The 27,721-nt window shown below is 41.4% G+C and overlaps 1 protein-coding gene across 7 annotated transcripts in view; it reads left to right on the forward strand.

Annotated features, from left to right (window-relative positions):
* Window positions 1-27,721, forward strand: part of PCDH9 (protocadherin 9) — an 878,971-nt gene that overhangs the window by 822,945 nt on the left and 28,305 nt on the right. The window lies entirely within an intron of this gene.

The raw sequence follows: 27,721 nt of genomic DNA on the forward strand, positions 1-27,721 counted from the left end.
GGTTGAGTGTACACGTACAGCCATAGACATACTGGACAGAATTTTGGTCTAATTCGCACCAGAGAAGCATGGAATCATTCTATTGAACTCAAGGCTTTTACTGTGGATTTGCCTTGGTGTAAATGAGAGCAGAATTTGGCCCTATATATTTCCGTAGAAATACATTGTTTTCTGGTGTCATGGGGGTCTATATTTTAATGTAATGTGTTCACCATTATAATGCAAATTATATTAAGTGTAAAGTCAATAACATTTTAAATATTGTATGCTGGATATTTTGAATTAAAAAAAATAAGTATTTTAAAGTTTTCATTGAATTGAAATAGCAGTTTTTTCTTAAATCAGCAGTTTCACTGAAATGAAAGTTCTTAAATATTTCCCTCTACATTGAATACTAAAGTACTTAAAACTGAGATGCTGTGTTGTCAATCTTAAATGTTAAAATTAAATATTTATTTTTAAGCAATTTAAATACATTGCATATATTAGATTTAATGTTAATTAGAATGACACTTTAGTATGTATGGCACAGAGTGTACTGCTGATTAATATATTTGCAATAGGTATGGAACCAATGGATTTCCTCCCCCCTTCAATTATGACAATTTAATTAAAGCCTCTTGAGCTTTCCAATTTAAGTATTTTATTGAAGAATATATATATATATATAATCTTTTTCTCTCACATCTCCTCTTTGTGTCATTTTCTGACCATTGGAGCATGCTTACTGGGCTTGATGTGTGAATCGGTAATATACTGCTGTGCAGTTTTGTTCATTTCTGGTCCATTGGACTTTTTCTTTTAAATATGCAATTTCTGGGCACTTTGGGCAGAAGGAGAACATGGTTCAATATGCAGTGTTGCCAAATCTTCCAATTATTAGTGTTTTGTTCAAAGCTCCATCTGCTGAATTCATGCTATTGCATGAGAATTTCAGCTTTCATTTTATTTAGAAAAAGTAAATTTCTATCTCATGGTGGCAAAGAAAACTTTGCAAACATGAAGTAAAGGCGCCCTAAAGGCTGGGGGGAGGGGGGTAACAAAAGGCAATGAAAAAGAACCCAACATTTATTGTTTTAGAAAAAAACTCATTTTGGAGTGGGGAGGTAGTCTCATAATTTTTGAACATTTGGAGTTAGCAATACTGCATATGTGTGTGCTTCTTTGGAGAACTTTTCCTCTGTGGTGTATGTGGACATAAAGGGTGGAGTTCTGGCCCCATTGAAGACAGTTGGAGTCTTTCAATTTACTTCACTGGGGCCATGATTTCACGCATCGTATGTTTTAAATGCTGTTCTTCCTTTCTTGTATATAGGGGTAGATAATATGACTACCTGCTATCTATACTTCTACAGTCCCTGTACACTCACACTTCCATTCACAACTGTATATGTAGCAATTGCCGGATCAAGTTCTCAAAAAAGGTCCCCTTCTGAGCCAAATCTGCCACATTCATGTAAGCCAAGAAAAAACAGTTCTGTTTATTTTCATCGTGGATGGAGTTAATGAACCAGATCCTCAACTGGTATAAATCAGCATAGCTATTTTGCCTGAGTAATGATTGCTGTTCCACCGTTACTGGGACTTATGCACACACTCACAAGCGTGCACACACATGCACATACACCTAACACTCCACCTATTTTCAAGGTATATCCTGTGAACCTAGCCAATTTTTACATTGATTTTGCATTTCTTTTCTCATGGAAGCTAAGGGAATTTGTGGTCTTCAATGAGCGCAGAACTGAGCCCTATAAAATAACAGGGAAAGAACATGTTTTTATTCCATATATTCTCCAACATAAAATAATTAAGCAATGTAAAGCAGAAATTGTGTGATTTAGAGATGCCTCAGGCAGATTAAAATTATCTGATTATACTGCTGTGTGGTTGACAGTGGGATGAGAAAATGGGCAGTCTTCTTTAAGAACGAATTGCTATTAAACAATGTCTATAACAGCCATAATTATGTATTGTGAATGATGTTCTTTGTAAATCCCCTTCAACAATAACACATCATAGCAGGTGTTCTAATGATAATAATGATTATGATGATGCAAAAATTGTAATCAAATTTGCGATTATAGAACTGTGTATATCTCTTTCTCTTAACATACATATAATTATATTGAATCCTCATAACAAATAATAATTTTATAAATTAAATGAGCTATAACATTTCCTTAAATGATCCCAATCCTTCCCACTGATAACTGTCAGTGTCATGCCTTTGCCTTTCTTGTATCTATTCTATCTTGTCACACCATCAAATTCATTCCAGTCTATGACTGTGTGTTTATATATCTGTGTATGTGAGTCCAAGGCAGAAAGTGAAATTAGAACATTATATGATTGGGTTTTGTTTGCAAAAATGTTTATGGAAGAAGAGAGTTACAAATACTCATTTCAAATGTGTATTTACAGTGGAAGAATTTGCATAGTCGTCTTGAAATCTCTCTGGGGGTCTGGCAGACCGTCAGGGACCAGAAAATGTATAATATGACATGAGACCTAATCCCACGGACCCTAATGAAAGTAGTCCGTGAACTGAAATGTGTCCACTTATACTATACATTCTCATTATAAACAATCCTGCTAAGATTTACACGAGCTCAACTTTATATGCACTGTGTGTAGTCCCATGGAACTCACAGATTAAGAATGTCCATGAGTCTTTGTAGGCTCGGGGCCTACAAAAAAAATTGTAGAAAATTCACGAAGAGGAAAAAAGGGTAAAATTGTCAAATACATTGTTTCTGTAAACATTTTACTCAGATTCTAACTGAAATTTGGAATCTATATAACAAAGTGTAGCTTCCTGCTGCAGATGCTACAGTGCAATCCTTGTCTTCTACACACTGAAGCAGGGTAATGTGGGAGGAAAGAGAGCACATTTTTGTGCAGGTTCTTCTTTTTTTTTTTTAAGTGCCAGGTTTGACAGCTCAAGGTTTTGGAATGTTTAGTCCCAGCAGAAAAGAATTAGTGGGCAGAGAACAAAAAGGTACTCGGTAAACGCAATCTGTCACACAGCTGTGACGTTTACTGCATTTATATGGTCACCACATATTTGTGTCCTCACAGCGGGGTAAGTCGGCTGCGATACGTCGAATTCAGCTACGCTATTCGCGTAGCTGAATTTGCGTATCTTAAATCGACCCCCCCCTGTAGTGTAGATGTAGCCTTACACATCTTTTCATGGGATGGTCTTTTATGGTTAGATATTGAAATGCGCTATCCTTCCACCATTAGCTGTGTTGCAGGTAGGCATGGTTTGAGAGAAAAGCTGGAGGTATAGTACTGAAGCAAAGTGGTTTTGATGGGAGGTGCAACCTGTTATCTATAAGCCAATTGCTGCTGTATTAGGGCTAGCACTATGATCATATTAAAAATGTGTAGGATTTTTAGATAATGTGGTCTCAACTCATTCCGTCAGATAGCCTCAATGTTACAGTACTTTTAATAAAAGAGGGAAGGCAGTTGCATCATGGGATTCCCTACCTATGGTCCAGCATGGGAAATGTAGTCCTGCCAAGGTGCTCTCACAGAAACTATGGCAGCATATCAAAATCAAAATATTTAGTTTTCAGCCAAAATATTTTGGGGGTTTGAGCATTTGGTTTTTCAATTAAAAATGAAAATTTCCACAGAAAGCAAATGTTTTTTGCAAAAAAATTCCTTTTGTTGAAAAGTCAATTTTCTGCTCAAAAACAGTTTTATGGGAAATTTTCAACCAGCCCTAACATGTATATTATATGTTTTATCCCTGGCTGATACTCATTCAGACAATTGGTATCTCACTTCAGTTCTTGTCCAGCCTATAATAGTTTCTGGCACATATTTGGGGGAAGTGGGTGTATATACCATTGCAACAGTTGACATTAGAAGATTCTACAGCATTACAAAAGTTATGAAACCTTCTATTACATACTATGCCTCCGTTCATGTAAAAAATAAAATCTGATAAAAAGATTAAACTATGAAAGGACAATTAGAGAAGGTATTTGTTTCCCACGAAAACCACAGGCATCCCACATACCTTTTTCCAATTCTTGTTTTGCTACAGAGTTACAAAAAATAAAAACAATCAAAAATAGCATCAGTTACCCCTCACCACACCATATGACAAGTTCCAACAGATTGCATTAGCAAAAGAATAAAAACAAGAAAGGAAATTGCAAACATTAAACGCCATCAAATCTATTAACTAAGACAAATATTTTGTTTCACTCTTAAACGTGAAAGTCGGTTGGATTCTAATAAGTGGATTTTCTATTTTGCCAGTTGTTTCTGTTCACAATATTTAGCTACCTAGTGCTAATTTGTGCCAAGTGGCATTTCTCCAAGAGTATGATATTTCCAGTTCTCTGTTTACTACTTTCTGGAGACAGATAGATAAAAATATAGCAGCAAGTCATTGTGCTTGCAGATAGAGGAGCATGTCTATAAGACTCAGACTAATTCAATTACAGACCAAAAATGTAATGGACAGCAACAATTTATTAGTGGTAAGCTGAAAGGTAGAGGGAAAAAATTGTTTAGTATTAGGAACCCAGAGAAAAGCTAACTTTGGAAGACAAGGTTTAGAAAGATTAAAGAGAATGGTAAATGCAAAAACTAAAATGAGAAATATATCTAGACTAAAAGAAAATAAAAAATAAATACAATAAAAATAGTAATCTCCTACAGTTTGAGAAGTGAGAAACATATAACAAGAAAAACAATTTAATAAAAATGGCCTTTTATTGACCTAAACATGGCAAAAACAAGAGAGAATCAGAAAAACCAAGAGCAGCAAATGCTTCCTTTACTACAAACACTTTTTAACACCTAGAAAGCAATTTTACAAATATTTGGAAAATACGTAATTTTGATGTTCTGTTTAATATTTCTATTTTATTTCAGATAAACTGTAAAAGAAGTAGTACCAGTAGAACTAGTTTCACCGATAAATCTAAGTACTGAACCTTTAGAATACTGTTACCTTAAATAGGTCTTTACATTTTTTTTATATCTGGAGAGGATTCTTATGAAGAATCTGAAAATAACAAAATAGAATTAATTAAGCCCTCCCCCTCAACATAGCTAACCATTGCCCAATATGTGGATACTAGATGCTTAGCAAAGTTCTCTAGATTTTCAAATCCTGCTTTTTAAAATGCTATAGAAATTTAGCCATTTTTTAAATATTATATATATAGATAGATATAGATATATATTCTCTTTAGGTTTTGGCTCCAAGGTTTTATAGAAATATTGATCTTCATGTCAAAGAATCATTATGTTGTTCCAAGACCACTTGTTTTCTATTGCTATGTAAGTGCAGCCTCTGGGAAAAAATGTATTTTAAGGAAATCATACTTGAATTACAAGCAAATGAAAAGTGGGAATGGCAGAAGAAGGGATTTCATTGACTCTACAATCAATAATATTTGACCTTATCCAGTTGTTTAATTGTTAGTTCTTCAAATCTGAAAAATGGTGGATTACCCTCCCTGGTTAGAGAAGCTATTTTACAGCAACTATGTGCATTTGTATTGATCAGGGCCGTGCACCAGGTCCTGATTATTATTTAATGGATAGTTTGGTTGGAAGAATTAATTTAAGTGTTTCAGAGCACTGTGACCCTATAATAAATTGCCAAATGGAATTGACGCAAAAATAAGTTTTATTCTGGAACTGCAGCCTGCTGGAGGCACAATAGTATGAAGCAATTTATAAAATGGTGTTTCCAAACTGGAGATACTAAAGATGATCTTAAAAAAGTAGCAAGCATTCACAGGTTTGCACACATAAGTATGTATTTCCATGGACACACATGGGTATGGGGTTGTGCACAAGTGTGCATCTGTATATTTATACAAGCTTTTGTGTAGATGGCATCCATTTTCCTCTTCCTCATAAGGTCCTAACCTTATTCTTACCAAGTATCTAGCTTACAATAAAGGCACTGGTTCTTAATTGCTGTCTGCTGACAGCTGATATTAAACAAAATAGTGACATTTTTGACAAGGGCATTTTCTCCCAAAGGCCCCAAGACACCTGTCACTTGTTCATTTGCCCATTTATTTCATTGTATCAAGTTTAAAGCTATCCTTGCAGCCTGTGGATAGGAAGTAATGTGATGATCTACATTACATATTGTTTGGACCTTGGCTCTGAGTCCCTAGACTTCAATGATACCTCTCATTGACATTAGTGGGAGTTCCTCTGCTGATTGAGTCCTTAGTGAGGATTCCAGCAGCATGAAGTCAAGATAATTTGGATGATCTTTCCGGCAATACTGAAACCCTAACAAGAGTCCACTTCAATTGCAAATGCGGTTTGCAATATGTACATTCAGTACATAATTAGTTGACCCAGGCTTATCAATAATACAATAAAAAGGTATTCAGTAATATCCAAAAGGAAAATAATATGCTGAATATCTTTTTAATAAGACACTGTCCACTGTTCGTTCATATACATTCTCAGCTGAATTTTTTTTTTACTTCAAAATCCAGTGCATCCCCGTTAGCCCTTTCACATGAAAGAGAAAGTAATTGAGGAAATTCCTTATATTATTTATAGAGTTCATATTAGCTTAAAATTCTTCTTAGTTCAGAAATATTTTCCCTAAGTTAGAGGAGCAAACCCCTGAGCCAAATCGTCTGTATAAATTCAATTCACATTACTATTTCTCAGCCAGTGTAGCAATACTGGTTTTATACTCAGACTTTTGAGCTCCTATGTCATGGTGCATCTTTTAATGAAATTATCTTTAGTGGATTATGATTTGTGGAAAAAAAGATGGGATGCTGAGGGAAGTACAGAATGACTAGACTGGAGAATATACCACAAAGGTGTACAAGACAAGTAGCAGAAGGCAAATTTCTAGACATAATACAGTTTCAACAGGCTGCATTTGGGAGCCAATACATTCATATTATATTGTATGTTCATATTGAGGTTCAGTAGAGTTGGCTGCCAGAGTTCAGTATCTTTATATCAAGAATAATCTTCTTAAAGAGACCGCATCGCTATATTTGTATGACTAGGAAGGAAGTCACTGGATGTTTTATACTCATTTTTTTCACTGGAAAGACTACGTGGTAGAGTTCTGGCAGTGAAAAACTTCCTCTTCTCAATACAAGTAGTGGGCATAGCCATTTTTTGTCCCACAAATGCCTTTTTCTTTGTTGATCATACCTTTAGGTTCTGGGGACATTTTTCCCAGGTGACCTTTTAAACAATCATCCTTAAGCAGATAAGGGTTATGAATCGTTTTCAGCCTTCACTTCCCAGTCCCAGCTGGTATTCATGACAAGGTATTTCATTACGTTGTTTTCTTTTGGAAGTTTTCTCAAACTATTCCTAGTAAAACAATTTTCCCCCCTCCTTTAAAAATAATTGAATACATATATTTCAGAAAACACTTCTTGCAAGAACAGTGAAGGTTAGTCAGTAATTCCAGGAACTGGATGGAATGTCACATAAACCAGGATACTTTTGCATCAATAACATTTAAGGTAGGATACACAGTTGGAGGAATTAAATTAAAATCCAGTAAAGACTATTTTCATTAGTTGCTCACTTTTTGATTTCCCTCCGCCCTGCTCAGCTACTCAAAGACAGTCACACAAAAGCAGTCGCTGGCTTTCCTGTGCTATGAGGCACACAATGACTACTTCCTTTTGCCACCTTCTGGGGAGAAAGCTGGCACCTCTCCCTCTCTGCATTGGCTGAATATTCTTGGCACACTATGGGGGGGAACATTCTGTGCCAGCATAATAGTTGGTGGAACATGCGCACGTCCTTATGCTCTGAGCAGCGCTGAGGAAACTGCCTGCTGAGGCATATTTTCCCAGACACACGGAATGAAAGGCAAGATACAAGGGATGTGCTTTAATTAGGCTGCAACTTTATTAACTTAACTCATCTGGGAACTATCTGACAATGGCTTGTGCAGTACAGGTCATGATTCCTTCCTTTATCCTTTTCTTCTGGTGAAGGCTGCCATCAACTCACCACAGCTGGTCCATAGCCCATTGCTGGGACCTCACCAACCTCTCCCTCATCTGAGGGTGAAGAGGCTAAGTAAAGGGGTTTTCTTCTCTCTGTACCAGACATTAGGAGCCCTAGCCCCATTCTTCTGCTTCTTTAGGACATGCCTTCTATTAAGACCACTTCCAATTCTGGTTGATCAGGGAACTGGAACCCTATAGAATGAATGCCTGCAGTGGACACATGTCACCTGCTGAGTTGTGACAGCTTGAACCATATCTCCTGATCTACTCACAAGGTCCCTGAGATACTCTGGGGAAGGTGTGGAAATGCACCCCATTCTGGCCAATCTGTCGGGGTGGAAGACATCCTTTCCAGTCCCAAAAAAATGACAAGCACAAGCCCACAAAAACCTGGCCCTCCACTAATGCCAGGAGTGGGAGGGTGGGAGCATCTAATACAAGGAGCTCAGGCTGGGGCGGGGCAGGGTTTATATACCCTCCCTCATGTGTGCAGAGGGCACTGGCTTACCCGAGGCCCACCAGTTCAGGTGATACCTATCTCTCTCCCAGCCACCCCCTCCCAAATCCTCAGGGTCAGAGGACCCTTAAAGGAGTCACTGCCCTTTTTTATCCACCTGTCTAGACAAAGCCCTCTTGCCTTTCAAGATGAGGAGTTGTTCTTCTGATGGTGTGGTACTGCACCTAATTAAGGGAGATGGCTCCATGTCACAATCTGGCCCTTAGTGTTTTCTACATCACAATCTAGCCTATAGTATTTTATACACCTAATCCAGTAAATGGATGAAAATAATAATGCAAAGTGAGAAGGATGTGAAGCTTCAGAAATACATGAAATTCTTGCCTATTGTATGCAAGAATAAATAACCCTGAGCAGGTCTATTTTAAGGAAATTGTTTATTTCTAATTCTTTCCTGATTTTATTTTTTGGAGGGAAGAGAAGTAAAAGAGGGAAAACTGACTAAGCATTTCAAGATGAATAATTAAAGCAGTATGATTTTCAAAACCCTCAATCCACCCAAAACTCTAATTTTAAAACTCATTCTCAGATATTTTATTAATAAATTATTTGTTTGGCTTATTGATTGTTGGCCCTTAAATTCAAGGATAACAAGGTACTATACCGGAGAGATAGCAATATAAGGTAACATGCTTATTGTGTATTTAAAGCAGTTCAAGTGAGTTTGTGGTTCTGATCACATTCAAACTAGTGGAAATCGGAAGTAACTCCATTGACATCACTGGAGTTTGACCAGTGTGAGTTCAAAACCAAGCCCTGTGAATGAGTAGCCAGTAGCTCAACTATACATTAGTGAACTTTATCCTTTTATATCCTAGTGTTTAGCAATGTTCCAGCAGCTCGGAATTACCAGGTTGCAGGGCAACGTGGTCATGTGCCTTCTTCCCCCGATATGCCCCTCTGCTAGTAACTGGAGGAGACCTTGTAAGAGCCACTAAGGTGGCAATACAACACCAAAGGATCCTACTACACATGGGGAAACCTGAAGTGTGCAGCCAGACCAGTTTTAGGGAAGCTTTGTGCCACCAGAATGACAAAAAGGGGAGAGAAGGCATCTGAGGATTGGGGTCAGCCTTTAAAGGGTGAACTTGGGCAAGTCACTTCCCCTGTTGATACCTCACTTCCTCTGCCTGTAAAATGGGGCAAATGACACTGTCCTCCTTTGTAAAGCACTTTGAGATCTATTGATGAAAAACCTCCTATAAGAGGTAAATATTATCTGCTGGCTAATTAGCACTAGCAAGGGGCCATGATATTACTCTTTGAGCACCCAACATGGGAGTCATAAGAAGTGAGGCATAGAGTGACTAAGTGACTTGCCCGGGGTCAAAATGAAAATTTGTGGTGGAGCAAGGAGTTAATCCTAGGTCCTAGGCTAGTGTCCTAAGCACCATGCTAACCTTTCTGTCTGGAAGGTGATGGATCTACTTTTATTTCAAATCACAAAGGAAAGGGGGGATGATGAGTAGGGGCTGGGAAGTAAAAAACTGAGGGGGCTGAGGATAATTGTTCTTTATATATAGTATTTTTGACATTATTTTTCAATATTATGTATTTATCTAGCACCCAAAAGTGCAGTGGGCACCTAATAGATGCTTAGTATACTGAAGATATTTATCTTCATTAGCATCAGATATCTTGAAAATGACAGGACTACTTCACACCTTTGTGATTATATATTGCAGGGGTCTTGGCCTCTGTATGTCAATCTTACATACCATATTTATCATCAAGAAACTGTAAGGATGAACTTCGAGCCACAGCCATGATTTTCTGGTTTAGCAAAAGTGTTTCTCGTTATATATATGAATATGCTATTTTTTTCTTCACCACATCCTCGAAAACCTACTTTATTTAGCTATAACAGGACTACTATGAACATGTTCAGTGACAGAGGAAATGCTTCAGAGAACTTCTGTAAGATCACAAAAATTGTGTCAATATCAGAGCTCTATAAATCTGACCCTCATAACTATGCTATCAATAATTCAGATAGCATAAACTAACATTGGGTCTTAGCAAAAGGTATAACTGTTATTGTTATACTGTGATGGATGGATTTTTGTAGTAATGTCAAAAACTGATATTGATTCATGAAGGTTTTGCTACTTTCAATATAAACAACCTTCAACTTGCCTTCAAAATTGGTAAAAAATAGTTTCACTTTTTGGGATTGGATGGATATTTCTAAAAGCACATTTGGTGATAGTTTTCATACCCACAAAATATGTGCACTGGCAGTTTGCATGATTTACAGCAGGGGGGATTCAGTCTGCATGAGAAATCATTGTCTGGAATAAATATTATAGAGGCTGTCTACACTGCATAGAAGATAATCCAAGGTGAATGATGACCAGACGTGTGGAATGTGAGTTAAATTATTTACCCTTTACATATAATTATTTTACATCCCTTTGTGGCACGTATGCAGTATGATGCATGTGGTGAGTCTTAAATACTTGTATATTTGTCCCTGCTAAAAAAAGGGAGAAATATTGTATTCTATATTAATTGGATATATATGGCTAAGCTTTTAAATGTGATAAATGGAGACATGCCAAACTGCCTGAAAGTAATTCTGTCCATCAGTGAACCACAGTGGCTGCCAGTTTACAGATGATTTCTAGTTTTCTTGGTTCTGTCACATTTCTTTCATGCTAGCTATTTACCATCTGAATAAGGAGAAAGTACCCTGAGCCATAAATAAATGTATTCGTCTTCTAATATGAGAGTTTCAGTGAGGGGCTTGTGTTATATTGTGTCACACATCATAAACCAACCTGAGCCTCTGTAATAGCATAGATTGCAGACTGATCCCTTCAAATAAGCAACAACGAAAGTGCTGCTGGAAGCCTTAGAACACAGTTAATAAGCAGACAAACTTTCAGGCCGCCTCATCATTTCCTCATGTAGGAATGAGGTTTGTTTTAGATGAGCTAATTCTCTTCAGGACACCTGAAAGTGTATTTATGATAGTACATGCAACATATCCCTGTGGATCCAACAGGAGAAGGCTTTGTTGCTTTGTGAATGTGATCCAAAGCAGCCTTATGCTTCTTAATTTACAGGAAATCCAGGGTAAACCATTTATTTACAAACAGGGGAACAGTTGCCAAGAGAGAATAAAAAAGCAGCTGATTAATCAGCATGCAGCTTTCATCTTGAAGGGCCTCGCTGCCTGGACCTTTTTAACATTTGGAAGATTGGCCTTGTGTGAGAGAGATGTCATGTGGAAATGCCTTTGATAGCTCTGTGATTGAGAAAGGGACAGTAACAGGTTTAAACAACTCTGCATGACAGAACAGAGAACATGCATGGCTGGGAAAAAGTTACAGTGCTTTTGCCCTTTGGAGTAAAATGAGAGAAAAGCTTGCTCTGGTACTTCTACTGATAAAATTTGCTTTCTGGAACGTGACCAAGTCCCAACATATATCATCTGTGAGAAATAGTGCAATCAAAAGGTTGTGTTCCTAAATAGTCTTGGAATATCTTGGCAACTGCTAAGGAAATACAAATAAGGTATTTGTATACCCTCCTAGCTCGACCCTTAAATTATGCAGCTGTTCATTACCAGAATTATATATCTCATGCTGCCCTTTGGAAGAAAGGCGTGGTGCATAGAGCTGGAACAATCACTGAATTATAGTACAGTAAGAAAGACCTCCTAAAGTGTCTCATGCATGTACAGGAAGATAAGAAAGGCCAGCTTAAGTTCTTGGCATTTTAAAGAAGGCAATCAAGAAACCCTTTGAATTCTTTGGTTTTCTTTCTCTGCAATTCATCTACATTTTATTGCCAGTCTGACAAAGCATCCCATTCATGTGTCAACACTCTTCTCTCTCTTGATGCCTGGGTGTTTATAACAAGCTGAATTTGCAGATGCTACTATTGGAAAACATTAATACAGCCAGTTGCATGGTGTTAATATTTATATAATTATTGATGATTTTTATGGTTCCCTCCTTTGTGCTTCTGAAATACAAAGGCTAGCAGTGTTTGATGCAATCCTATAAACCCAGATTATTTATCCATAACAGGCTTTGCATTTCAGACTGAAATAAACTATGTTATGCTAATCAGTTTACTGTTAATAAATGATCTGAGTGACGTTTGTCACATTTTTTTAACATTTATTTATGATCTGACTAAGAAAAATGGCACTGCAGCATAAAACAGATACTTTGAACATGTGTGCTTGAGAAACTTGAAATTTTTATGTTCATTCAATTGATAATTACTTGCTTTTATGTCTCCTGAGAGTTTGTCCAATACTATATTCTGGCAAACAGTACAAAATAAATGATACAAAGTTACATGCTACACATGAAACACTGGCTAAATGACAGCTCTCAAAATGTAATTGTAAATGGGGAATCATCTTCAAGTGGGTGTGTTTCTAGTTGGGTCCTGCACGGATCAGTTCTCAGGCCTACATTATTTAACATTTTTTATCATTGACCTGGAAGAACACATAAAATCATCACTCGTAAAGTTTGCAGCTGACACAAAGATTGGTGGAGTGGTAAATAATGAAGAGGACAAGTCACTCATACATAATCATCTGGATTGCAAGCAAAGAATATGCACTTTAATATGTTATGCATAGGGTTGCCAGGTGTCCAGTTTTCAACTGGAATGCCCAGTTGAAAAGGGTGCCTGGCGGCTCTAGTCAGCACTGCTGACCGGGCCTTTAATAGTCCGTTTGGTGGCAAAGCGGGGCTAAGGCAGGCTCCCTACCTGCCATGGCTTCATGCGGCTCCCGGAAGCAGCTGCATGTCCGCCCTCCAGCTCTTACATGTAGGGGCACACTGCCCTCACCCCAAATGCAGGCTCTGCAGCTGCGGGGTCGGCGCCTGTGGATGGGGCAGCTCGCAGAGCCGCCTGGCCATGCCTCCATGTAGGAGCTGGAGGGCAGATATGCCACTGCTTCCAGGAGCTGCCTGAGGTAAGCGCTGCCCGGAGCCTGCCCCCCCCCACCCCTCCCATGCACCAACCCCCTGACCCAGCACTAATCCCCCTCCCAGGCTCCAAATCCCTTGGTCCCAGCCCGGAGCACCCTCCTGCACCCCAAGCCCCTCATCCCCAGCCAGAGCCTGCATCCCTGACCTCCTCCCAATGACTGGAAGTTGAAGCTAGACAAGTTCACATTGGAAATAAAGTGTAAGCAGAGGTTTTTAACCATTGGAATAATTTACCAAGGGTGTGAGGATTTTTTTATGACTGACAATTTTTTAAATCAGGCCTGGATTTTTCTTTTAAAAGATATGCTCTAATTCATACAGGTGTTATTTTAGGGAAATTCTATGGCCTGTGTTGCATAGGAGATCAGACTAGATTATTACAATGTTCCCTTCTGGCCTTAGCATATATAAATCTACTAAATGAATTATTGCCAAATTCCAGAAAAGCCTTCCTACTTTTACTAATAATCTGTATTAATTTTGATATTATTTATGTTTCATTTGGACTGTACTGAGAATGAACATGTTCATTGCAGTATCGATGATACACAAGACAAATATCATTTCCAATTAAAATATTACTTAACCAGAGTGGAAACCTGTTGATGTAGAGTTGTTAATGGCACTCGTCAGCCATACAAAAACCATGTCCACACTAGGGAATTCTTGGAAAAAATTCTGACGAGTATTAACACTGGTTTAGCTGGTCTTAGCACTGGTGGGAGCCTGTAACTCTCTCTGGGGATACTCAGATCTATGAGTCACCATGTTACCTTAGGAAGAGTGAGCTTTGCTGGAGATTATACTGTGTGTCAGCTCCTTGCCACACTGGTCTATCGTCTTCACCAGCAAACTTCTCAAGGCTCTCCCACCCCCAACCTTGCCTAGCAGGTAACAATCAGTGAACTCCAGCCTCCAAGCTCCTCAGAGATGCCCTCTGCAGTGCCTGGCACATCTCGCTGTACATTCACAGAAGATATTAACAGGTTTCAGAGTAGCAGCCGTGTTAGTCTGTATCCGCAAAAATAACAGGAGTACTTGTGGCACCTTAGAGACTAACAAATTTATTAGAGCATAAGCTTTCGTGGGCTACAACCCACTTCTTCGGATGCATAAAGAGTGAACCATATATTGAGGAGATATATATACACACACATACAGAGAGCTGAACACAACGCCATCTACAGCCTCAGAAACAACCCTGACATCATTATCAAAAAGGCTGACAAAGGAGGTGCTGTCGTCATCATGAATAAATTGGAATATGACCAAGAGGCTGCTAGACAGCTCTCGAACACCACATTCTACAGGCCATTATCCTCTGATCCCACTGAGGATTACCTAAAGAAACTACACCATCTGCTAAAAAAACTCCCTGACAAAGCACAGGAACAAATCTGTACAGACACATGCCTAGAACCCCGACCAGGGACATTCTATTTGCTACCCAAGATCCATAAACCTGGAAATCCTGGATGCCCCATCATCTCAGGCATTGGCACCCTAACATCAGGCTTGTCTGGTTATGTGGACTCTCTCCTCAGACCCTACGCTACCAGCACTCCTAGCTATCTTCGAGATACTACTGACTTCCTGAGGAAACTAGAATCCATCGGTGATCTTCCAGAAAACACCATCCTGGCCACTATGGACGTAGAAGCCCTCTACACCAATATTCCACACACAGATGGACTACAAGCTATCAGGAACAGTATCCCCGATAATGTCACAGCTAACCTAGTGGCTGAACTCTGTGACTTTGTCCTCACCCACAACTATTTCACATTTGGGGACAATATATACCTTCAAGTCAGCGGCACTGCTATGGGTACCCGCATGGCCCCGCAGTATGCCAACATTTTTATGGCTGACTTAGAACAACGCTTCCTTAGCTCTCGTCCCCTAACGCCCCTACTCTACTTGCGCTACATTGATGACATCTTCATCATCTGGACCCATGGAAAAGAAGCCCTTGAGGAATTCCACCATGATTTCAATAATTTCCATCCCACCATCAACCTCAGCCTAGATCAATCCACACAAGCGGTCCATTTCCTGGACACTACTGTGCTAATAAGCGATGGTCACATAAATACCACCCTGTACCGGAAACCTACTGACCGCTACACTTACCTACATGCCTCCAGCTTCCATCCAGGACACACCACACGATCCATTGTCTACAGCCAAGCTCTAAGATATAACCGCATTTGCTCCAATCCCTCAGATAGAGACAAGCACCTACAAGATCTCTATCAAGCATTCTTAAAACTACAATACCCACCTGCTGAAGTGAAAAAACAGATTGACAGAGCCAGACGAGTACCCAGAAGTCACCTCCTACAAGACAGGGCCAACAAAGAAAATAACAGAACACCACTAGCTGTCACCTTCAGCCCCCAACTAAAACCTCTCCAGCGCATCATCAGAGATCTACAACCTATCCTGAAAGATGATCCTTTACTCTCACAGATCTTGGGAGACAGACCTGTCCTCGCTTACAGACAACCCCCCAACCTAAAGCAAATACTCACCAGCAACCACACATCACTGAACAAAAACACTGACCCAGGAACCTATCCTTGTAACAAAGCCCGATGCCAACTCTGTCCACATATCTATTCAAGTGACACCATCATAGGGCCTAATCACATCAGCTATACCATCAGTGGCTCGTTCACCTGCACATCTACCAATGTGATATATGCCATCATGTGCCAGCAATGCCCCTCTGCCATGTACATTGGCCAAACCGGACAGTCTCTACGCAAAAGAATTAATGGACACAAATCTGACATCAGGAATCATAATACTCAAAAACCAGTGGGAGAACACTTTAACCTGTCTGGCCATTCTTTGACAGACCTGCGGGTGGCTATCTTAAAACAGAAAAACTTCAAAAACAGACTCCAACGAGAGACTGCTGAGCTGGAATTGATATGCAAACTAGACACAATCAACTCAGGGCTAAATAGGGATTGGGAATGGCTGAGCCATTACAAACATTGAATCTATCTCCCCTTGTAAGTATTTTCACACTTGCTTCTTATCAAACTGTCTGTACTGAACCATCTTGATTATCACTTCAAAAGTTTTTTTTTTCTCTTACTTAATTGGCCTCTCAGAGTTGGTAAGACAACACCCACCTGTTCATGCTCTCTGTATGTGTGTGTATATATATCTCCTCAATATATGGTTCACTCTTTATGCATCCGAAGAAGTGGGTTGTAGCCCACGAAAGCTTATGCTCTAATAAATTTGTTAGTCTCTAAGGTGCCACAAGTACTCCTGTTTTTTAGAAGATATTAAGTTTGCTGCTCTGTTAAAGAGTCAGTACATTACAGCATATTCATTTAACTGGGGGCTAAAAACACCCTCCCCTTCAAACATAGCACTGAATTGGCTTATACTAAAAGTAAAACAAGTTTAACAAATGTAATAATTTTAAGTGATACCAAGTAGAAGGAATAAATGTAGAAAGGGTTACAAGCGAACAAAAATAAAAATATGCTTTCTAATGGCTAAGACCAAATTTAACAAGCCACAGCTTTGTTCAAGGTAGTTTCCTTACCAATCTTCCCTTTTAGCGTCCCTGGTTAGCTCTCAGCTAGGATCCCCACAGAATTCAAGGTGCTGGTTTTTCTTGTCTCCTCGGGTGAAGGATAACTTGGGGGTTCTCTGCCCCTATCTTTATAATCCAGTAAACCTCTCAAAAGTATATCTTTCAAAGTTAATTGATCCTGCTTCGAGAGGCAGGAAGGCTTCCTGAGGTGCTTTTTCTCCACTTGCTCTTCTGATGTCTTTTTTTACCTTTTATGTAAATATACTTTCATTATCTCTGCCAGACAGCCAGGCTGCTCAGACAAACAAATACACATTCCTTTGTCTAGGGCAGACTGGGCTTATGCATTGTTAGCCAAACACATTTTAGGAAACATAATCCTAGCACATATCCATAGCTCTTTGTACACACCCTGTAGATACACCACCCAAGTATATTAATGATCAGTGAGTTATTAGTTTTCCAGTGATACCTCGGAAGGCATATTTTGTACAAAAAATATGGAAGTAGTGTGTAGGGTGTAAATACAGGGGTGCCTAGGGCCATAGGCCCCCAATGTGGAAAAGTGTTTGGAGGCTTCTATCATGTTTAACACCATATTAGTCAGTATTACTGAGTGCTAGCACAATATTCTTTCTTAAAATTCCCTAGCACAGACCAGACCAGAGAGAGGTAATTTAAAAACATACACAGGTTCCTTCTTGTCCTATAGACTGGGAAGAGAAAGAGAATATTGTCCGATAAGATTTATTTTGTTTGAATGTGCAAAGTTCAAAGAGTTGATTCAGGTCTGAGGAGCCGAAAAGTGTTTAAGGAAAAAGGAAATATATCTCACACGATGGTTCAGTTCCTGCAAACCTAGTTCAAAGAGTTTGTTTGAAATAGACATGAGTCAAACACTTTCTTTGTAAATCAGGATCACCTCCTATATGATTAAGGAAGGAATTCTCAAGGAAGATGCATGTTCTAAGAACAATCTCTGCAGTGTATAAATGTGCTGTGAATTAAGAGAAAGAAAATTATATCTTTTGTTTGTAACAGCTAAAGATCAAAAGTGGATGTGTTTGTTTTAGGGGATTGAGCTAACAGGGTGACATCTGGAGCTAGGGAAAGATATGTCAATTTAGAGGTAGCTCTGGCAGGCTAAGAAAACAGCTATGCTTAAGGGAACAGCCTTCCTATTATGGGAGCAGTTAGGAAGTATTATTGCTTTTATTTTCAATCCTGTGTAACTGTGTTTATGGAATAGCTTTACAAGAACTTCTAATGAATTGTGAGTGATAGTCTTAATGTCTACTGTCTTTTATATTCCATGTCTTTCTCCCTAGTGTAACCTAATCAACATTAACCTAATCAACATTAAAAGCCTATATCAGTAGAAATATAAATAAAATCTCTGTTGCACAGATTGGGCTGAAACCACTTGCCCCGTTGCTACTTTCTCAATGACCAAATGAGAGGAGGTTTGAGAAGGGGAAGGATGTAGCAAGGTCAGTAATGCCTGAAGGTGGTTATTGAACAAGGACATATCCACTGCCTGTTTAAGTGTAGTTGACAAGCGTTAACAATCTATGGCAATAATGGCTCAACAGTCTCTTCTCTAGCCTTAACATTAAAGATCTGGGTCCTTCTCACAAAGTGATTTGTTTCCATTTTCTAACGAGGCCCAACCCTGGGTAAGCAAAACAGGATGAAAATCAGCCACCAAAGACAGTTGCATGATTCTCCACTCTTTCTGCGCTGTTCTTTGACAGAAGAGCCACATAGGGAACCAGCTGCAACTTCTGGATGCAGGGCCACTCAGCCCTGATGCAAATTATGACTGCACAAAGGCAGCCCTAATTTACACCACTGGCATAGCTATGTGCATAGGTGTTTAAATCCACCAACAGCCCATACAAGAATTAATGCCTGGAGAATGTTTGTCACAAACAATATTGCATGTGCCCAGGAGGAAGCTGTGGTCTGAAAATCAAGCCCAAAGCAAGCATGAAGGCAAGTGGATTTTGCAGATCATGAGGTACGTGAGGGTGAATCAGAGGGGATAGAGCACAGAAGTAGGAAGGGGCAGAATCTTGAAGAACATGAAAGGTGAGGCTGAACAGATTGAGCATGATGTGTGAGATAGTGTACCAGCAGGGAGGCTAGAGGAAGGCAAATATGTGCTTGTATTGGGGTAATACAACATTTTTTCAAAATTCTTATAATAGAATTCTAGAAGATAGAGATGGAAAACATCTATTTGTCCGCAAACACCCACCATTCTCTATAATATATGTTCTAGAATTTACGTGATGTTAGCTCATTATTTCTTTAGTATAACCCATTGTCTGGTCTGCTTAAGTCAGCATAGCTCCAATGAGAGGGTTTGGTCTGAGAATTGGGGAAATATAGAAATAGGAACAAGTAAATCTATATTTCAAAATGCTTCAAAGTAGTGATATATTCTACAGCATATATCCTATAACATAACCACAAAAACTCTGTAAATGTTTGAAGTCATGATCATGTTGGTCTCCCTTGCATGGTACTTTTTTTTCCAGGTTGCAATTTGTCTTTTGCAGGTTTTCACAGTTGCTTCCTCCTCCAGAAGAAAAGTCAACCTGCTGCTTTGGATAAAATAGCAGCGGAGGCCTAAAAGATAGAATATTTTTGCATCTCAAAAGTGTAATTATTGTGAGGGGGTGGATTTCCATAATTACCTTTGAATTGAACAAGTCAGTTCCTGTATGTGTGCACCCATCAGCAAGGTCAGGATCTCATTTCTACAAAAGCCAATTTAGGTAGAGGGCAGATACAATTTATAAGGCCAGGACTATACTTAAAAGTTTTGGCATCGTAGCTGTGCCAGTTATGGGTGTGATTTATTTTTTTTTAAAAAACATAGTTATGCCAGCAAGAACCTTAGATGAAATTAGTGCTTTTGACACTATAGATTATTTTGGTAATCAAACCAATATGTTTACCAACAAAAGCCATTTTTCCTCCACAGAAGCTGTGTCTATACCAGGAGAGTTTTGCCAGCACAGCTATGCTAATTATCCCTGCAAATTAAACTTGAAAAGCGAAGCATTCACTTGCTATTGAATCAATAATGTGTCCTATGTTTTTTTTGTTTTATATATTTCTCTTGTTCATTGATTTAAAACGCATTTTCACCAGTCAAGCATTTTAGCTCTAGATATTTTGTTAGATGAAATGAAAATTACAATATTTAGAATAAGGTCCAGGTTTCAGAATTGCCATGTTGGCATGTATAAGCAGATCTGTACCCAAAATTCCTTTATAGTTTTGTGGTGTTTGGAGTCAGTTCTGTTTGGGCTCCTTAAAGAGAGAGGTTTGAGTAGCAAAGTTTGACAGGGCTTGATTCAGTGTTCTAATCTGAATGTAATTCTTGTTTAACTTTTCGTTCAAGTATATATAGATTCAAGTATTTAAGTATTTAACCAGTTAAAGTTTCTCTAGATGAAGTGTTTTCTTTTATGACAGGATTCTTATGAAACACACATATAACAATGCATATGTGTGTTGGAGGAAAGATGACCTTGTGGTTACAGGCAAAGACTTCCTCTGTGCAAGTCACTCAACCTTTTTTGTTGCCTCTTTGTCTTTTATCAGTAACACCGGGACAATATTTCTTGCCTGTTTCAAGGTGTGAAACTAAACTAATATTTGAATGTTAAGATCACTGACTGGAAGGCACTATAGAACTTCAGTGTATTGTTATTGGTGCTTCAATACCTAGGTGACAGGCACCAGATGCAAATATACAAAGAGAGCTTTGTGGAGTTTCACCATGACATATGTTCACCTTTCACTTGAAATAGCTTCGTAAAAGATAACATTTTGTTTGCAAAATGGGAACAATACAAATTCAACATGGCACACAGTAAAATGATTAAAAACTGGCTAACTGATAGGTGTCCAAAATGTAATTGTAAATAGTAAATCAGGGATCGGCAACCTTTGGCACGCGGCCCGTCAGGGAAATCTGCTGGTGAGCTGGGACGGTTTGTTTATCTGCAGCGTCCGCAGGTTCGGCCGATCGCAGCTCCCACTGGCCGCGGTTCGCTGTTCCAGGCCAATGGGGGCTGCGGGAAGTGGTGTGGGCCAAGGAATGTGCTGGCCGCTGCTTCCCGCAACCCTCATTGGCCTGAAACGGCGAACCGCAGCCAGTGGGAGCTGCGATTAGCCGAACCTGCGGATGCTTCAGGTAAACAAACTGTCCCAGCCCGCCAACGGATTTCCCTGACAGGCTGCGTGCCAAATGTTGCCAATCCCTGTGGTAAAACATCATTAAGCAGGTGCATTTTTAGTAGGGTCTCGCAGGGATTAGTTCTTGGCCCTACAGTATTTATCATTTTTGTCAGTGATCTGGAAAAAAACATCAAGTTGGAAGATGACACAAAGATTCAGGAAGTGGTAAATGCTGGAAAAGACAGGTCATTGCTATAGAGTGATCTGGATCTCCCTGTAAGTTGGGCATAAGCAACCAATAAGAGTTTTAATAGGGCCAAATGTAAAGTTTTACATCTATGAACAAAGGATTTAGGCCACACTTACAGGATGGGGGACTCTATTCTGGGAAGCAGTGACTCTGAAACGACTCAGTGTAGATACTCCGCTGAATCTGAGCTCCCAGTGTGATGCTGTGGCCAAAAGGGCAAATGAGATTCTTGGATGTATAAACAGGGGAATATGAAGAAGTAGCAGCAAAGTCAGGTTACCTCTAGTTTTGGCACTGATGTGGCTTCTACTAGAATACTTTGTCCAGTTCTGGTGTCCTCAACTCAAGAAGGATCTTGATAAATTGGAGAGGATTCAGAGAAGAGCTATGAGACTAATTAAAGGATTGAAGAACATGCCTTGTATGATATTCAAGAAGAGAAGGTTAAAGGGTGACTTGATCACAGTCCATGAGTATCTATGTGGGGAAAAATGTTATGATAATAGAGGGCTCTTCAATCTATTAGAAAAAAGTGCAAAATTTAACAGTGAGGGTAACTAACCGGTGGAACAACTTCCTAAGAGTTGTAGTGTATTCTCCATCACTGGCAATTTTAAAATCAAGATTGTTTGAGGTATTTTTTTCTAAAAGATGCTCTAATTCAAACAGGAAGTAATTCAGGGAGGTTCTATGGCCTGTGCTGTATAGAAGATCAGACTAAATTATCACAATTGTCCGGCCTTCTGACCTAAACATCTGTTCCCAGATATTGAACCAAATGTTCAAACTGAAAATTTCAATTTACATTCTTTGATAATAAATTATACTGGGTTATTTTGGATCACACAGTATATGCAAGTCGGACAGATCCTCACTGACTTCATGGGGCTATAACAACTCACACTAGCTGAGGATCTGCCCCATATAATTAGCTACATTGACTTGTCAATACCTCTGTGAATGTTTGGTGTTGCCTAAGCTTTTTCGACTTGCAACTTTTTTGAAGGAAAAAGAAGATGTAAAACTACCTATATTTCTGGGTTCTTTGTTCCTGTGGAAATTCATTTCATATTCTCTCAAAAGTCCCTCTATTTTTCCATTACTTAAAAATAGCTGATCGTATCAATGGGGAGTCTACTTCAGGCAATAAGAAAGGGAAAAACAAAAAACAAAAGAGCATATCCCAAACAGGCAAGTTACTTTTGGCAGGAACATAGAAAACAAGGCAGCCCACAGGGCTGGCATGCCTGGGGGTTACCAGCCCATCATCTCTAGCACAGTTATCTCAGTACTTGTTTTGAGTGGCATAGAATGACTCAAATTCAGGCCTGTGAGATGCAGATAACTCTTCTTAAATACCAGGGGGAAAATATCTAGTTTGGTTTTAAATTGTGAATTGCAAACACAGTGCTGTGTTTATTCTTGTTGCAAACCACTTTCTCTGTGCCTATTTCTCTGCACTCTCCAAATTCCAGCATCAGCCATTTGTTTTAGAAGGCAAATTTTAGTATTTGTAATGGCTTTGAATACTAGCCTTGTCTTCTGCTGCTGTTACTGTAATATTAGTATCCTTGGTTTTAAATAAATAAACTCTCTGTATTTCTCTGAATCAATGCGGTTAAAAATCTTTACTCCTGGAAAATTCTGAATGTACGCCAATCTAGCCTTGGAATAAAAAAGCAGTGTAGTGATGGAGATACTCAGCCTTTAGTTGAAATATGAACTGAAAGTATGTGGCTGATTCTAGTATCAGTCACACTGGTGGATATTGGGAGTAACTTGACTCAATTTGATGGAGTCTGGTGTAAGTAAGATCAGAATACAGCTCTCTGCCTTTGCATACATGAAACGAGCACATAGCTTGTCAAAAGACTCAGAGTGTAAAACTGGAAGCACATTGCAATGAGATTTTCATCCAAGATTTGAACACTGGCAAACATTTTCCTGGTAGCTGTCTTGAAAGAGGGCAAAGATAATTAAAACGGATATATCATGTATCAGTAGGCAGATTATACAGAGGAAGCTTTTGTTGTTGCATTGATTGTTCACTTGAATTATGAAACAAATGGAGCACGTTGTGTGAAAACAGAAAATCTTATTATGCACAAATTGTTTTAAGAAAGAACAAGGTTACAACCTTTTTTTTTTTAAGGATCACTGTGGCAGCTGTGGCTTTTTCATTGAGTGTTTTGCAGCCCTTTCTCCTGGAGGAGCCCCCTTCTTTCAGGGACAGGCTTACTTATGTAGCCCAAGGTCCAGTGTGCATCAACAGCAGCCGTGGGAACTACAGGTTGTGGACTACAAACTGCGGCATGTTGAGAGAACTTCCTGGTTCCTGCCAGGATGTACCCTCTGCCCTCCCAGCAGGAGGTCTCAGCATGGACTAAGCTGGGAGCACTTGGCAGGCAAGCAGAGAGGAGGCTGCTAGACCAGGGGTGGGCAAACTTTTTGGCCTGAGGGCCACATCGAGTTTTGTAAATTGTATGGAGGGCCGGTTAGGGGAGGGGGTCGTGGCTCGGCCCCCACCTTCTATTTGCCCCCCCCCGGACTCCTGCCCCATCCACACCCCCCTGTCCCCTGATCTCCCCCGGACCTGCGCCGCCCCATCCAACCCCTCCTCTCATTCCTGACGGCCCACCCGGGACCTCTGCCCTCATTCAACCCACTGTTCCCCCCCCCACGACCGCCCTGACCCTTATCCACACCCCTGCCCCCTGATCATCACCCCGAACTCCCCTGCCCTCTATCCAACCCCCCCTGCTCCCTGTCCCTTTACCACGCTGCCTGGAGCACCGGTGGCTGGCGGCGCTACAGCCGCGCCATCCGGCTGAGCCGGGCCATGCCGCCACCGCCACCAGGTAGCACAGAGACCGGGTCAGGCCGGGCTCTGCAGCTGCACTGCCCCAGGAGCTCACAGCCCCGCCGCCCAGAGCATTGCGTTGGCGGTGGAGGGGGAACAGTGGGGGAGGGGCTGGGGCCCACCTCTGTGCTAGACTGTAATCCTGTTCTATATTCTTTACAGAATAAAGCCTTGTTCCTGGTGGCTTGTCTGAGTGGGTCTGGTCTGAGGTGAACACGCACAGACACACAGGGCCGCCCCCACCCCCTTCTCCGTGAGCCAGCTGCACGACTTGCAACCGGTTCATTTCCAAACCACGCCAAGGAAACGTCTATACACGCTCGTGTTCCACACCCTTCACTTCCTCACCCTCGTGTCCCGCCCCGATACAAAGTGGCGGGACCTCCTACCACCTGTTGAGGGTGAGAAGCCCCGGTGGGCCAGCCTATATTCCACCCTGGTCCCGAGGCCCGCCGGGGATATCAGTTGGTGGCTCCTTCATGGGGCCGTGAGCATGGGCGTGTACTTGGCGCGGTTTACCCCTGTCCCAGACACCTGTCCTTTCTGCGGCGTGAGGGAGACCCTGGCTCACGTTTACTTGGAGTGTGCCAGGTTGCAGCCCCTACACCGGATCCTCACCAATATTATGTTGCGTTTTTGGTTGCACTTTTCCCCTCACCTTCTCATTTACGCACTCCCTATCCGTGGCCCCACTACGTCATGGGACCTCCTGGTCAACTTCCTCTTGGTCCTGGCTAAACTGGCCATTTATAAAACCAGGGAGAGGAGGTTGGCCGATGGAGGCTCCTGTGACTGTGGGACCTGTTTCCGGTCCTCTGTCCGTTCACGTATCCGGGCAGAGTTCCTCTGGGCGGCGTCCACTGGCTCCCTTGACAACTTTGAGGAGCAGTGGGCGCTGTCCGGGGTTCTCTGCTCGGTGTCCCCGTCAGGTTCCCTTCTTTTGACCCTTTGACCGCACTCCTGTCCCTGTTTTTACATTAGTTGTCCCCCGTAATCATTTGAGTTTCAGGCCCTATGGATCCTCCCCTTAGGCTGGGGGGGGGACCCTTTAGCAGTGGGCGGGCTTATGCCCGCCCACTTCCTGAAGCCCAATAGGGACACACAAGGCCACCCAGAGGATTCAGGGGGCCTGGAGCAAAGCGGGGGAGCTGCGGCGCTTGTACTCACCAGGCGGCGGTCTGGGTCTTCGGCAGCATTTCAGTGGCTGGGGGCCCTTCAGTCGCTCCGCATCTTCGGCAGCACTGAAGGACCACCGCTGCCAAAATGCTGCCAAAGACCCGGACCGCCGCTGGGCCAGGGCTCGCGGGGCATTTCGGCTGCGGGGGGCCCTTCAGTCGCTCCGCGTCTTTGGCAGCACTGAAGGACCCGCCGCTGAAATGCCACCGAAGACCTGGACCGCCGCCTGGCCAGGGCTCGCAGGGTCCCTGTGGGGCCTGGGGCAAATTGCCCCACTTGCCCCCCCCCGGGCGGCCCTGCTGACACACAACGCAGAGCACACAAAGGAGCCTCAGGCCCAGTTTCCCAAAGTTGTGTAAAACGTCGCAAGGCAAGCTTCCTCTATCTTGAACTGGGCCAGTGAACAGGATGGGGAGGGAGGTGGGGCGTTACACTTCGAAAGATCAAGTGGCCCTTTCTTTGGTTTGCTGTGAGTAGAGGTGGGAGAACAACTGATTTTTCTGTTTGCTGACAGTTCCAAAAAATAAAAAAATCCTTTTTTTTGGGTCCAGTCAAATCAGAAAATTCTTTAAAATTATGACGAATCAAAGTTCCATTTGGGGTCCAATGAAATATGTCATTTGACCAAAAACATTTTGTTTCTGAACACTTTTAAAGGTCTAGGTCCACAAAATGGCTGGAGAGGGAGGTAGTGGTGGTGCCCACCTTATAACTTTTAGCCTTGGATTTAAATGTGTGTCACCCTCTCAGGTGAGTTCTCTAATTACCAGGATACAGTCTCTCTCTCTCTCTCTCTCTGGTCCAATGACTATTCAAGTATTTCATACAAATTATGTAGCTTCACCAGAATAGCCTATAACCTAGAGTTTAGGGCACTCACCTGGGAGGGGGGAGAGCTGGGGTAAAATCTCTGCTCAAAAGTAGGGATTCAAACCTAGGTCTCCCACCAGGGCCAGCTCCAGGGTTTTGGCCGCCCCAAGCAGCCAAAAAAAAAAAAAAAAAAAAAAAGCCGCGATCGCGATCTGCGGTGGCAATTCAGTGGGAGGTCCTTCGCTCCGAGCGGGAGTGAGGGACCGTCCGCCGAATTGCCGCCGAATAGCTGGACCTGCCGCCCCTCTCCGGAGCGGCCGCCTCAAGCACCTGCTTGCCAGGCTGGTGCCTGGAGCTGGCCCTGTCTCCCACACTCCACATGAGTGTCCTAACCACCAGACCAATGGCTAAAAATGGTTGGGGGGAAGGTTACCACCTTCTTCTCTGACCGTTTTGTGAGTCTAGCCCAAATTTGTGCATTTTTTGTTTCTGTTTTTTTCCTGGCCAAAGCTATCCTATGAATTTGTGTGAAGTTCATGAATAGTTTTGGGTTGACCAAAACTACATTTTTGATTAATTGATTATTTGTCAAAAAAATGCCACCCAGCTCTAGTTGTGCGGTGTATCGTCTCTTCCAGACTTCATTAGTGCTACTCTCTTTAAATGTCATAATCTTAAGGCTGCATCTACACTACCACTTCTGTCAGCAAAACATATGTTGCTCAGTGAGTGAATATTCCACTCCCCGTGAGTGACGCCGGCACAAGTGCTAGTGTGCACAGCGATATGTCGGCTTCTCCCATCACCATAGCTACCGCCGCTCATTAGGGGTGGATTATGTTGACCAGAGAGCTCTCTCCCATCAGCTTAGGGTGTCTACAAGAGAGATCTTACAGCGGTGCAGCTGCATCACTACAGACATAGCCCAAGACACTTAAATGGCCACCATTACTGTGTATCTTTGAGCCCTACAACTTGAACACTCTCCTGCACTCTTATAAGGCAGTGAAGTACTGTTATCCCCATTTTACAGACCTGAGGCACAGAGAGACTAAGGGCTCATTTACATGGGGAGATATTCCAGAATTTCTATTCCTGATTAAATGTTCTTGTTTAAGGCTAGGTCTACACTACCCGCCTGAATCGGCGGGTAGAAATCAATCTCTCGGGGATCGAATTATCGACGCTCTTACTCCACCAGCAGAGGTGGGAGTAAGCGCCGACGACTGGGAGCCGCGGAGGTCAATTTTGCCGCCGTCCTCACAGCGGGGTAAGTCGGCTCCGATACGTCGAATTCAGCTACGCTATTCGCGTAGCTGAATTTGCATATCTTAAATCGACCCCCCCCCCTGTAGTGAAGACCTGCCCTAACTCCATGTGTTGAC

The sequence above is a fragment of the Emys orbicularis genome, chromosome 1 (assembly GCF_028017835.1).
Source record: "Emys orbicularis isolate rEmyOrb1 chromosome 1, rEmyOrb1.hap1, whole genome shotgun sequence".
Taxonomy (NCBI): Eukaryota; Metazoa; Chordata; order Testudines; family Emydidae; genus Emys; species Emys orbicularis.